The 13,103-nt window shown below is 40.4% G+C and overlaps 1 protein-coding gene across 4 annotated transcripts in view; it reads left to right on the forward strand.

Annotated features, from left to right (window-relative positions):
• Positions 1–13,103, forward strand: part of ARHGAP6 (Rho GTPase activating protein 6) — a 298,937-nt gene that overhangs the window by 226,754 nt on the left and 59,080 nt on the right. The window contains exon 1 of one of the 4 annotated variants that reach the window (XM_052664675.1): positions 6,177–6,600. The exons of the other annotated variants lie outside the window; for them this stretch is intronic. The gene's annotated coding sequence lies outside the window, so the exon portion shown is untranslated. Of the gene's footprint in view, positions 1–6,176; positions 6,601–13,103 lie in introns of those variants that run through there. 4 annotated transcript variants of the gene reach the window in all.

Below are 13,103 nucleotides of genomic sequence, written 5' to 3' on the forward strand. Positions count from 1 at the left end.
CTTGAGCCACTTTCTGCTGCTTCATTTGAGAGGCAGGCTGGGCTCTGCAAGAAGGGCTTGGTGCAGTGCAGATGCTGATGGCCTGACCAGGCTGGAGACACTTGGTTTAGGGATCAGAGAAGGGACTGCAGCTGAGCAAACACTCTGCCTTGGAAAATGTGCTGATGAGCATGCCAAAAAACCTGTTGTTTCATCAGGCAGCTGTGGAGATGGCTGCTGATAAGTGTGTTCATCACCTTCCTGCTGCCTGGCTGGAAAAGGTTAGAGCTCAGAGGAAAGCATCAGCACTTGACAACCGAGGCAAGAGGCATTTTAAGGTGGAATTTGTCTTGTGTCACTCTGCATCTACAATTGAGACACACTGTAGATGTAAACCTCTGTGCTGACCACAGATTGTGAGTGAGTGGGGTGTAGAAAGGCATTTCTGGAGTTTCATTCTTATCTCCGTAAACCAAACAGATGAGATTGATTCCCTACAAGCTGCTGTTCCTCACCACTGGTTGGATGTAGTAATTACAATGCCTAGGTTAGATATAGATGCCTGTACTTTGACAGGAGTCCCACAGTGGGTGTGATCTCCCTCTGAGCTAAGCTGTCAGCATCTGAAACACTTAGGTGACTGGTGACTGTAGTTATTCCACCAAGTGAAAAGGGGAAAACATCACAAAGTCTATGGGATTCTTCAAGGATAAACTAATCCATTATATAATGGACTGTGTATGGGTAATAGTAATAAAAGTCTTAACAGAGTTTTTAGCGTTCATTGCTTTTGTGCTGTGGGAGAAGTCATGAGGAAAAGCCTTAGGAGTTTCTGTTTGATGTTTATTCAGTGCAAGATTTGAATGAAGAAGTTTAATGGAAATAACCTTCTGTGGAATAATAAACAAATTTACATTTAATGTATGCTTCTTTATTTTCTCAGTATCCATCTACGAACTATCCATCTAGTATCCATCTACAGTATCTATTGGGTGTTTGTATCCCTCTTTATCAATGCATATCTTATATATAGGGACTATAATTTCTTAAGCCAGGGTCATGTATCTTACTCACTGTATCACTCCTGCAAGGTTCCACATGATCCCAAGCTGTATTGGAAAGCATTAATAAGGCAAAAGTGTGCAAAATATGCTTGTAGGCATGCTTATGAAGGCTGGAGCTTCACGTGTTTCTTGAATACTGAGATTCACCTGCACTAACTTATCTCCTGGAGATAAAACTCTTAAGGAAAATACCAAGTGTCATAAAGCTGACTTGTAAAAGTATTGTTGAAAGTGATAGCATTATAGATGCATTTAAAATCAATGTCTTCTTTTAGAAACGTACTGAATTTTCAGCCTGGCCCCTTAAAAGTAGCTCTTATAGCTGAGGATATTTATTCTGTTCCATTTCTTGAATGGGATGCAGCTGTTGAATTCTTCAGATCTGAGTAAAGTCTTTAAAGGCTTTATTTATATTGTGTTTTTTTTCTGCTCTCCTCTGGTTCTGAACAAATAGCCACAACTTCAGTTGATGGAAATTATCCTACTGCAGCATCCCCCATCTCTGATAGCTGATCCCTGGGTATTCAGGAAACAAAGAGTACATCTAAAGCAATCAACTAAAATTCATTTGCAGCCCGTTAGGAGCTCCTTGCAGTGATATTGAAGTGTAGAAAGCTCTATAATCTTTGTGTTTTAAAATGCAGGCTTATGGCTTGAGTTTCCCTTGAATAAAACTTATTATTAGTAATGAGGTGTGTAAAATATTCTCCTTTGGTTTACTAGTGGGCATAATTCAGATAAGAACGTTTTAGCTTTTGTAAACCTCAAGATGAATTTTGCCTGTATCATAACGGAAATCTGACAGTAGGCTGAAATGCTGATATTTTGATGATAGTGTAGTGTGATAAAAGTGCCAAAGCAATATGCTGTGCTGCTCTGTGTATGTAGGATGAGGAGCTCTTTGTATTGCAATAATGTGGGACCCAGCAGCAAATCTAATTTTTCATGCAGTTGTTGATTTTACAAGGATATTGCAGTGAAAGCTCTTTAACTTCCTGTGTTTGCATGCCTTTTTTAGCAGGAGCCTCATCCTGTCTCTTCAATCCAAACTGATAGTTCCTTCTTTTTTTTTTTAAAGCACTTTGCTCACTCTATAATGAAAAGTAAAACCTGAAAGAGATTTGTGTGGATCCTTCAACTGACTAATGTGTATTTAAATTACAGGATTAATAAGGTTGATAAGAGGAAGTGAACAGCTGCTGTGGTCACTCAACATGGGCAGATTAAAATAATTGGGTTGGAGACGTCTGTTAGATTGCCATTAAAAAATTTAAATAGGAACAGAGAGCGCTTGGCAGTCCTCACCAAAAGCTTATGAGGAGAGTGGGTAAGGAGAGATATTGGAAATGTTTCGTGTTGTTCATTCATCTGAAAATAGGCCTTCAGTCTGCCTCTGAGCTTGTTTGTCTTTTATTTGGAGACTGTAGATGGAGACCTGCCTTTTCAGAGCTTGAGGACCGGGCCCTTCGCTATAAGCTTCATGATGCGCTGATTTCAGAAGCAGACTTTGGGGCAATGTCCGTGTTGGTGTAGTTTGGTGCATGGCAGCTGCTGGCAGCCTCCCTGGAGACCTTTCCTGTGGTGAGGCCCTTGCCTTGCCCTCTTCTCACCGAGCGCTCTTTCAAGGCTTAGTGTGTCATTTTCCAAAACGTGGTTTGAATCCATAGTCCTGTGTATGTGCTGCTTTTGCCAATGGGAGATGTAAACATGCCTAAAGAAGGGAGTTTCCCTTGTGATTCAACTACGAGCAGCCTGCAACTGCCCCTCAGCCCAACCGCTGCTGCTCACTGCATGTGGGTTGTTAGACCTCTATCGAGGGAAAAGACGTTATACAGCTTATATAAAAGCAGAGTTGTGCAGTGAGTTTTTCATACTCAGAGTATGTTTGACCAGCTTCAGAAGTCTGAAACAGAGATAAAAGGGAGTGCGTTCCTCATGTGTTGCTCGGAGATGTGTGACCAAACCCCACTTCAGTTCCTTTGAGGTCAGGAGTGCTCCTCCTCCCCCTCTCCATCAGTTTACCAGGGTCCCTGCAGCTCCTCACAATGCTTGCTTTTTCTAGAAACAGAGACGCTGCTTCAAGTTCTCTCTTAATTTATCTCACGATGTGGGTTTTTATTAGATTCTAATATGACTTGTCAGAGCACTCGTGTTATCTCTTTTGGAGACATCAGTTCCTGTAATGGCACTTAAAAGCATGAGATAAAAAAAAAAACAACAAATGAGTTAATGTGTTAATTGATTTGTCTCGCTTTTTGCATTTTAGAGCCTGTGGGATACATGCAGACAGTCTTTGGAGCATATGGGTTGTTTTGTGGCTGCCGGACCAGACGGTTCGGGTATAATTATAAGTGCCTTGTTTGCATATGCGCCTTGTTACTGCTGTGTTTTCACAGATCTTAGGAACACATCAAGCATAAAGCTAAGTCAGGTTGTTGTACTTCTGGTACTTACTTTTCTTTTTGAATGAACTGTGTCACCAGAGCTTAGTGCATCTCACCTGCTTGGCTGTGAATGCCCAGTTTACTTCTGGGGCTCAAAGGAATCCAAGAAAGACTGGCATAGCATTTTTTGATTGCTTTGAAAATACAAAGAAAGAGAGCATTTTTGTTTAAAATAGCACTGCCGAGTCTCCTGGATGCTATACTGCATGTTATTGATATCCCAGGTATTATGTGATGAGCTGTAAGGGACATTCATCTCTGGCAGTACAGTGCTGTCATGTGAGTTGAGGAAAGGGGTCTGTCATGAGAACCCTGCTCAGGGCGGGAAAGGTAGCAGAGCATGCAAAGCACTGGAATTGCAGCTCCCTTGAGAAACACCAGCGGGTTTTTGAGTGAAAACATCTTTCTTAGCTGCAAACTTCTTTGAACTTCTTCACCAAGCCATCAGCTTTTCCACAGAAAACATATTCTTCGTGACTGTTTTCTTAAGACAGAAGCCTTATTTTCCACTTAAAAAAAAAAATTAAAAAAAATTGGTCAATTATATTTCTGAAGCTATTTTTGAAGGTCCCATGAGATGTTAGTGGCCAGCATTGGTCACTGTGTAACAAGAGATCAGCCAAGGAATTCTCGGCTGCCTGCTAATTTAGTTCTCCTAAGCTTACCCCAGAGGGGTGTAGGTTCCTTGGAATTTTGCATAATTAAGGAGCACATTAAAAGTTACTTACAGCCTATCCGTGAATGTTGAATTTACAATATCAGAATCAGTTGATTGATTTCTCAATGGTAGTTTACCACGGGTCAGTTTTAAGTTTTAAGACAAATATTTTTGAGAAGAAATTAATTTGATGAAGAAGTTCATCCAAAGTAAACAAAATAACTTTATTTTCTTCAATTTTTGATGACCAGTTATATATATCCTCTCCATATACTGTGAACATTCTGTATTTATAACACTATATTTCATCCTGAGTAGCAATGTTTTTTTAATTTTTTTTAATAGAAAGCTGTATATTATTGAAAGGAGTATTTTGAAATGAAAAAAAAAAAATCGCCCAGGTACTCTGGTAGCTAATACAAATGTATCGATGATGTAAAAAATGGTGTAATCTGTGTGCCAAAAAGGAAACAACATGAAAGAAAGAACATTATTAGTGACTGAATAATCTGAAGAAGCCTGATTTACAGCACAATTCAACATATGTCATTGGACTCCTCTGTTTCTGAGCAGGAAGCCCTTGCTGTCCATGCATTGTTGCAATTAATATTAACCAATAGGTATTTTAACGGAATTAAAGGAACATAACCTTGTCTGGAGTGTCATAATTACAAGGGGGGCGACCTAACTGGATTCTTCACTCCCACTTTATTTTGTCTTTCTGCAGACCATCAGAAAATGTTGGGGGTTTTTAGATTGCTTATTTGCAGAGCATGAAAGTGGCAGTTCCTGCCTTCTTTGCTTGAGTGAGTTTCCGAATGAGTATATCTCCATTTCTAGTTATGCAAATAACAATTTTTCTTTTTGCTAGGGGAAATTCAAAGAATAATAACACAGGACATAAGGCTGAAGAAATTTGGTTTTGAAGAAAGATGTCAAATGGCACAAATGTACAGCATAATTTTGAAATGACCAGCAGGAGGCTGATCTCTGGCTACAGCATTTTGAAGAGGAGAGATAAATTTAGCTTCAGTGTCCTTGGTTTGTGTTAAGATGTAAGCACAACCATGACAGTGCTTGAGAAGATTATTCAGTAGGACAGCTTTTCTTTGGAAGTCTTATATGGTGCCTTGCTCCATGGTGACTCCCTGGCTGTGCTTAGCACCACTCTGCCACAGGTAGAATAGAAAGACTGGAAATGAAGCTGAGGAGCTACGCGGTTTGAGGATGTCTGAACTAAGAGGCACTGAAAGTGCTGAGGTGTGTGCTTTGACTTCTGCGGGCTTTGGGTAAGGCTTTGATATTAGAGATGTGTGATGCGCGCATGTGGTGGTTGCAGGCAGTACTGGTGGCTGCCAGATATGTCTAGCACATACTTCTAGGTGCTGGCTCCCTCACTTGGGCAGATCATGGCTGCTCAGCCCACCCAGATGTAAACAAAGCATGTGGGTGGATTGATGGGGAAACATCACATGCTCTTCCTCCCCATCACCTGTGGCTTCTCTTCAGTGAGCAGTCCAATGGAGTCCCAGGCTGTATGGACTGAGAAACAGTCCTGTCACTCTGCATGCTTATTTGGTGAAAAGCCAGGTAGTGCGGAACTGCAGTTGAAGTCATTGGTGATTCAGTGTTTGTTTTTCATAAATTGCCTACGCTTCCAGCCCACGCACTGTAGATGACAGCGTTGTATATGCGGACTGTGAACGTGACAGACATTATTTATGAAGCAGTGCCTTCATCAAGGTTTTTTTTTTTTCCTAGCAAATTGTGTAAAATAGCCTCTGCATCGCTCTTGTCAACGTGGTGTTATAAATATAGCCGGTTTGCTCGGCTGAGCAGAAAGTTTTTAAAGGTGTTTAAAAAAGCTGCAAACTGGCTGTATGAGAAGGTCAGAAAGAAAACACCAAGTGCAGTTCGCTGTGCTCCAAGGAATAGCAGCAGCTGCTTCCAGCATTCTTTCAGCTATTCCTAATAGGGAAAGCTTGCGCAGTTATAATCAGTTTTGAGTTTGTACAGCCATGTGGAAGAGGGATTTTTGAGGGGAGACGTGCCCCTTCCTAACCACTCCTCATACTTGCTCAAAATGTTTTCTCTGAAATAAGAAGAGGGGAAGTCAGTTGCAGCTTTCCTGCCTCTGATGCACAGGCGCTGTGTGACACAGCTCTCAGCTGTGCTGGACTCCCAGCTTTCTTCCACACAGAGAAAACATAGATCCAGTTTTCCCCTTAAGATTCATGGCTGTATGAGCCTCTGGTGAACAAAGGTATTCGAGGAGTCATAGCTGCTTCAGCTGGGTTCTTTCTTGGACACTCAGTGCACAGTTTCGGGACAACTACATTGTTTTTACCTTAAGCTTATTTTGCAAAAAGTCATAATTGGAGTCAACCTCGTAATTCAGATCTGGTTTGATCAAGTACTGAAGGACGCTGAAGACAGAAGAGAACTTAGTTAATGGGTAAGAAAACTGAATAATTTTAAATACGATGTGGTAAAGGTAAGTGGAATAGAGAACATCTGCTGAATGTGATATTCATAGCAATTTCTGTTTATTTATTTATTCATTTATTTTGTGCTTTAGTTTAGTTTGAAGAAAATAGGACAGCTTTGCCTCTGAGGAAAAGACTGGCATTGCCTGCCATTTGCCAGGCTCTGGAGCTACATCAGCACATGGAGAACCCTCAGACACTGTTGGAGACTAATTTCATTACCTTGCCTGTTTTCATAGTTAGACTGAGAGGAATGAAACCATGGAAGGAGGAGTGACATTACTCTTCAAAACAAACTGCATAATTAGGCAGATTTGTATTTGACTGTTTTCATCAAGTGCTGCCTTGCTTTGAAGTCCATGATGCTTGCTATGTTTATTGTGCTCCATATTCTGCCTCTGCGAAGGCTGTAACCCAGGCAGCTGCAAGAAAACATACTGGGGAGAAAGGCTTCTCAAAAACTAATGGGTTGACAGTTACAGCTGCTGTTCAGTTACAGCTAGGTTCAGTTTGACAAATAACAGTTTCTGTAAGCATCGGGTTTTATGGACTTGACTGTGGTGTTGCTGGATTTCTAAGTTCTGGTAGCTGTGCTTAACTGAGTGGAGAATAAGAGCTGTTCATCTTCTGGCTCAGTCCGTGAGGAGCTTGTAACTCTAGCAATTGTTTCTGTTTTTCATAACAGTGGGAACTTTATGGGCTATTTTTCCCTCTCTGTGTCCAAAATAAATGTGCTGCCTAAAAACAAAGACAGAAATTGCAGAGTCTTTGGCAGGCACACGTTATGAACTTGGGGTACCTCAGGCCAGAGGGGCAGTTTACAAAATGCACCTTTCTGAGAATTGATGTTGCACCACAGTGGCTTTATCTGTGTGGATCCATTTTACATTTCTTGCTTTGCAAGTCCGTATTTTTAACAAGCCTCCACCTCATTAAAGCATCTATGTGCTTTTCAGTTGTTTTTCCAGGTATATACACTGATCCATCAATCTGATTTGTAGCTATATCTTCACTCAGAGTAGTTTGTATAGTTCCAGTTCAACATTTCAGACTCCTGTATGATATTTAATTTATTAGCACATCAAGCAGATGCATACGTGCAGCTGTGGTGCTTTTTTTGTAAGAAATGATGCAGCAGTGCTTCTTGAAAAGCTGAGGTAGAGACCTTGGCTGTGCATTGCAGGAAGAGCACGTGCACTGTTTCAATACACAGAAAACAGAGGAAAAGTAATGACACTAATTAAAATCAATGACAGTGCTAGCGAACACAAATCCAACTCTTTGTACTCACAATACTTTCCTAATTATTAGACTTTCTGAATTTTCTGTACTTCCTGAGTTTTTCCTTAGAGAATTGTCTGTGCAGAGTCTTTAAGAAGGCAATAGGAACACCAGAACAGCTGTCGGTCAGGGTGGGAATTTGATATCTCATCTATTAAAAACAACCAAACAACCAAACGCAATGCCAATTAAACAGGTATAGGTTGCCAGAGCATCTCAGCTGACTTGCTGGTGCAGATCTCTGCCAGGGTGCCCAGTGTGGGTATGTAGGACAGGGTAGGGTTTGCATGTGTAAACACTGTGATAGTGTAGAGTGATTATAAAGCAAATGAGCAAAGCCACCCCATCTTACTTTCTACATGTTTGAAATGTGCCTATCCTTGTCTATGAAGACATACACATACTGCGTCACTAGCATCTGAAGTGGTGTTAATAACACAAACTCAAAACTCATGACTCAAAGAAAACTTATTTAAGAGGAGGGATCATACAACACTTCTATTTCAGCATGGATTGGAAGCCGGCGCAGTAGCTAGTTGTGCCATAATAACCTAAATAACTTGATCCATTTTTGAACTGGAAGTGGGTAGTTCGCTTGCACACGGAGACAGACTTCAGTGAAATAACATTTTCTCTGTGAGCAGCAATGCGTGTTGAGGGCAGGTCCTGCTGGGTATCCCCATGACAACTTTGAGAGCCATCTGTTCACTCGCTGTGCTTAGCAAATCACTCTAGAGGGACATAGTAGCCTCTATCATGGGTACTTATGGAAATGGGAGTGGATGCTGAGCACTCAGCAGCTTCCTGATGAGGGATGGGGTAAGGGTGAAGCCAGGGTCCACTTGTACTCTAATCCAGTTGGTAAAGCCTTTGTTCCTGATACCTCCATGTTGTAGCTTAATAACCGAGTGCTCTCACTCTTGTGCTTCTCAAGGCAAATATTTGGAGATGGCTTGCATTTTGTTCCCATCGGCTTATGTCAACCTCCACACCTCTCCTTTCAGTGGTAGTATGGGTTTCCAACCAGAGCTGGTATGTAGGTAATTTGGGTAGCTGTTCTGCGTGCAACAAATTTCATTTCCTTTAGACCAAGAAATAATACTTTCTGTAAGTAATGTCAGAGTTTATAGAAAATAGTAATTTGGACCACTTGAAACAATGCAAATGGGGTTTTGTATTTAATTGAAGGCTTTGCTGTTGTTTGTCAAATCCCAGTACTTGGAGTCTTGAAATTAATTATTTTTCTTCTTAATGAGATTCTGGCTATAAGCTTGAGTCAGATAATGTATCTTAAAAGCTCAAAATCCAGAAGGAAAACTAAAATATTTGTATATTTATAAATCTTGTATACGATACTTGGTATGGTTTTTTGAATCATTTGGAAATGATAACTTGTGCTTTCTCATGCATTTCTTTAAATTTTCAGCTAGGGTTATTTTTTTTTTCTTTTTTACTGAGTATAATAGAAATAGATGCCACTTCTAGTCTGTTAAAAGCATTTACCGCAGTCAAATTAATCCTTGTTACTGAATCCAGAAATTGCTAACTTATGTGCTGTACTAGCTGCAGTCCCAGCAAGAATCATCAAGGTTGGAAAACACCTCTAAGATCATCCAGTCCAGCCACCTACGAACCACTTTTATCTTCCACTAAACCATGTCCCTCACTACAGCATCTAAACGGTCCTTGAACACCTCCAGGGACCCCCTCCACCCCCTTCCTGGGCAGCCCATTCCAGTGCCTGAACACTCCCTCAGTGAAGAAATATTTCCTAACATCCAAACTCAATCTCCCCTGGCACAACTTGAAACCATTTCCTCTAGTCCTATCACTAATCACATGGGAGAAGAGGCCTATCTCCACCTCACCACATCCTCCCTTCAGGTAGTTGTACTTTCCTGTCAGAAACTACAGAAGGTCCTGTGTTCCTTGTTGCTTCACAGGAGAGTTGTTGTACTGCTTCAGGATGAATAAAGCTACAAATAGGACTTACGCTTACATTTGTTTAGTCTAGGTTGTTTAAATGTATTTCCCATATAGTTTAGGCCTTATGTTTTCATATGCTTAACATCAGCTTCATTAGGATTAGGAGAAGGAGCAGTATTTCATATGTTTAGCAAGAGCTTAGCAGAACGCCAGCCAAGCATTGGAATGGGTTCCCCAAAGCAGTGGTGGAGTCCTATCTCTAGAAGTATTCAAGAAATGTGAATGTGACACTAAATGTTTTTGCCGTGGGATTTGGTAGGTCTGGCTGATGGTTGACTTGAGCTTGGAGACCTTTTCCAATCTAAATGATTCCTTGTATGTTTCTGTGACTATGTATGAATGGAAGTTCTGCAGTGCACTGGTGTATGCAGCATGTCCTCTGGCTCCCAAGTCTTCAGAATTGAGCCAAGATTGTCCTCCAGACTGATCCCATCTACTTATTGATTTGAGACAGGAGTAAACATGGACACAGCACATGACTTCTTGTTTTGCTTTGTATGCGAGTGAATACTGAGCAGGAACATGTTTGCGTTGGTAGCGGAGCCTGGAACAAGGTCTATTTAAGGCAACTTTGCCACTAAAAATAATATTCAAGCTATTGTATCTGATTTGGGGTCAGCTGCCATTAGCTTGCACAGTTCACGTTATTTCTGGTCAAGCAGGAAACTGTTTTTACACTTGAGAAATAAATAGCAGCAACCTGTCAAAAAAACAGTATGGGAACCGATGAAAGGAATGAATTTTATTATCTTAATCAGCACAGGCTATCCCAAATCTCTTGTGGTGAGGCTGCTGAAAACACAATGTATAGACAATTACTTTGGTCTCAAGCTGTATAGTTGCTACAGCTTGTTACTGCAGCTTGTTAATGTACACATGCAACAACTTGCAACCAACAGCAAAGCACAGGGTGGCTAACTTCTCTTTTATTGACAAAAACACACAGAAATATGTTCACACAAATTCCAGTAGAACTGCACCTACATTTAGAGTTTTTTAAGATGCTTTTGTCTCCGTTTTGGCAACTCCACAAAAGTACTCAGACTCTTCTGGCTGTAATTGTAATGCTTCTGAATCGTAGAATCATAGAATGGCCTGGGTTGAAAAGAACCACAATGATCATCTAATTTCAACCCCTCTACTATATGCAGGGTCACCAACCACTAGACCAGCCTGGCCTTGAATGCCTCAAGATACTGATGTCTGGTGAAGCAAGGCATCCTGAAAATCTGATCATGTTGATTTTTTTGATGCATTTTATTGCAGATTGGTGTTCTGCATAGATAAAAAGTTTGGTACAGAGGATGTGTTAGGAATGAATATTTTGCTAGGCAATCCCTGTTTTACTTCAGTCACATATATTAATGTCAGAAGAGAAATGAAATGCATCTGCATTATACAAGTTTTTTTTTAAGAGAACGCTATTAGCTATTCTAAACATGAAACAGTTCCTGAGGCATTTGGAAAACTTGGAGAGGTTGATCCTAGAGGAACAGGAAATATTTTGCCCTTTATTTTAACAATTTTAATACTGCTGTGGAAACACACTTATTCTTCCGCTCCCTGTTTATCCTTAGACTAAAGTTAGATGGGCTTTTTTTTTTTTTTACTCCCTGATAAATGGAAATTACTGTTGTGGAATTCTGAACCATGTTTCCTTACCTGGGCACAGGCCTGTGCTGTCTCATTACATTAAATATTTCTGCTGGTGCTGTGCATTCTGCCTGCCCTGTGAGGAATACCAGTCTGCCAGCATCCTAGGGGCTGCTTGCTGTACAAAGCACCGATCCCAAGTGTCCTGTTTTCCAGTTGACGATCCACAACCCTGGAAACAAGGCAGGATACAGCTCAGAATGAGGAAGTGCCTCTCCTTAGCAATGTCGTGGTTATATTAATTGCCATTAAATAGCTTTGATACCTACAGTGTTGCTTAGTGAAGTGTGATCTTTTGCCAAAACTAATAGCATTTTCTGCACATGCATTATTTAGCATGCGAAAGTATAATAGAGCTTGAGATAAGCTAGCTTTCATGCAATACTCCAAAGTGATACACAAGATCATCAGGCTGTACTTACTCTCTTCCTAGTGGAGACATTAATAATTTTTCCACTGATGTCAAAGGGAGCAGGATGTCAACCTAGATAAAGACGTTAATGAAGTCAGACTTTATTAATGAAGATTAATTGTTGGGGGCTCTATATTTTGTATGTCTGCCTTTGAATGCCTCAAAGTCATGCAGTAAGTCTTGTGCTTCTTCATACTTATGTATCTAGAGATGCCATTTTGGAAAGGCACGTCTCCTTTTCTCATGCCAGCAATCCCTTGGAGACAGCTGTTCTGATACTTGCTGTGTTTGGAGAAACTGTAGCAGTCTAGGGTACATTAATTTGTGATGGGATCTGGAAAGAAATACACTACCTGCCTTTGGAAAATCATCTGGAGACGGGATGGCAGAAAGAATGAGGTCATTGCACACCCATATCATCCAGATGTTTTCCAACTCCTGATTAATCCAAAGGTGGCCTTAATAAAAGATTAGGCATTTGTCCTTAACTGCATGTAATGCTGGATACTTTCTATAGTTTATTCCTCCTTTCCCTTCATGCCCTGCCGGGCGTTCTGCTTTGTACTCTGGCTTTAGATGAAGAAGTTGCAATGAAAGGCTGTCAGATTGAAGCAGCTTCCTATCAACATTGACTGGAGAGAAGTGAGGAAGAGAGAGATGATCTGTACAGACATCCAGATTGTGCTAGGGGAATATCAACTGTCAAAATTTGAGGCTTTATGGCAGAGGAGTGTGGAAGTTATTTTAGAGAGAGTTGAAATGAATTACTTGTTTAAGTGAGAGGTTTATAAAGAAGTAATTACACACAGTTTTATGAAGCTTAGGGAAGTAATTAAGCAAACAAAATTAAGACATTTTGTCATATTATTGCAATATAATCTTCTTGCGTGTGGAATATTGAACTCCTTTACAGTGGAGATGTATCTAACTATAAACACATGGTTAAGTATTGCTAAGGTAAGAGAAAAAACAAAGAAGCATAATTCGCTTTAATCTTAGTGGTTTCAAATGGGTTTCAGCAAAAGAGTAATGAAAAGTAGACAGCTAATCTGATAATGGTATTTACCTAAATGAGTACAGACTAAAGTCATTAACATTGACAGCAATGCAATAAGATAAAAATTGCTTTCTGCATCTTGC

Source organism: Tympanuchus pallidicinctus, unplaced genomic scaffold (assembly GCF_026119805.1).
Source record: "Tympanuchus pallidicinctus isolate F22 unplaced genomic scaffold, pur_lepc_1.0 scaffold6, whole genome shotgun sequence".
NCBI classification, from domain to species: domain Eukaryota; kingdom Metazoa; phylum Chordata; class Aves; order Galliformes; family Phasianidae; genus Tympanuchus; species Tympanuchus pallidicinctus.